This window comes from Centruroides sculpturatus, unplaced genomic scaffold, assembly GCF_000671375.1.
Source record: "Centruroides sculpturatus isolate CEXI.00-Female unplaced genomic scaffold, Cexi_2.0 scaffold4116, whole genome shotgun sequence".
Classification (NCBI taxonomy): Eukaryota; Metazoa; Arthropoda; class Arachnida; order Scorpiones; family Buthidae; genus Centruroides; species Centruroides sculpturatus.
The window spans coordinates 6,318-7,554 of NW_019388206.1; the positions used below are offsets into that span (position 1 = coordinate 6,318).

The 1,237-nt window shown below is 25.5% G+C and overlaps 1 long non-coding RNA gene across 1 annotated transcript; it reads left to right on the forward strand.

Moving 5' to 3' along the window:
• The first annotated feature begins 415 nt into the window (after positions 1 to 415).
• On the forward strand, positions 416 to 1,047 carry LOC111616818. Its single transcript, XR_002755324.1, has 3 exons — positions 416 to 522; positions 592 to 690; positions 1,006 to 1,047. It is a non-coding gene; the product is annotated as an uncharacterized LOC111616818 (long non-coding RNA).
• The last annotated feature ends 190 nt before the right edge of the window (positions 1,048 to 1,237 follow it).

Genomic DNA, 1,237 nt, shown 5'->3' on the forward strand with positions numbered 1-1,237 from the left:
TGGAATTAATCTTTATTTGGAAGATCTCTCTCCTCTTCAATATATAAAATCTCAATGTTAAAATTACATTAAATTTTTTTTATCCTAGTGGATTTTTAATTATATATTTATCCTGATATTGCTAAATGTAAATACATGATACTGTTGAATCATCAACAATATCATATATTCACATTTATTATAATTTTTATTATCTAATTGTAGCAGAAAAATCTTTGTTTTTATTCTTCATTGTTTTTTAAATACCAATATCAGGGTTTTGTTTTGCCCATCTGCATAATTAATCTTATAATTTCTGTGTATAATTTTTTTTAACTCCATGGATTTGTTAATAATAGAGGTAAAAAATATTTAGTAAGTTAGTTATTCTACATAAATTTTAAATTTTGAAAGTTTTCAAGAAATTTATAAATGTTTATATAATTTTATATTTAGATTACGAAAAAACTTGAAAGGCTTATACCTAGTACACCCAACATTCTGGCTGAAAACCATTGTTATCATGACCAGGCCATTTGTCAGGTAGAATTTTTTCTTCCTATTTATTATGTTTAGTGATTATTTTGATACATTAGTTTGTTTTAATTTTAGCACAAAATTTAGTCGTAAGCTTCAGTTTGTAAGCACACTACAAGAATTATCTAATTTGATTCCAATGGACCACATTTGCATTCCAGATAAAGTTAAACAGTAAGAATATTTATTATATTAATCAGAATATCTAAATTACATTAATCTTTTTTTCTTAATACTTTATACTAATGTGCTAACAAATATTACTCTCTATTTTTTCTTAACTATCATATAACCTTATCAATTTCTTGAACTCTTCAAGATTTGATGTGGAAAATATCCTTCTAGAAGCTTAGATTTAGAAGATAGTAATTGTAGAAAGGTAATATTAACATACCTGTCTATAATACTTACTTACAGCTTTCTTTCCCAATTCAGATTTTTAATTTAAGTTAATTAATCTAAAAATTCAAAAAAAAAATTTTTCCATAGGATAGAATTCCAATGTATTATTAAGATGAAAAAGAAGTCCATGAAAAACAGTTCAAAGTTACAGAGCACTACTTGGTGATTCAAATTTTTGGCCTTAAGCAGACAACCAAAAGGCAGGTTTGCATGTTCATCACTGTCTATAAATGGGAGAAAGTTGTACCAGTTATGTGCCAAATGCACACAAAATGATAATCTATAGTCAAAACCCACATGGAAGATGATCAAACAAAAA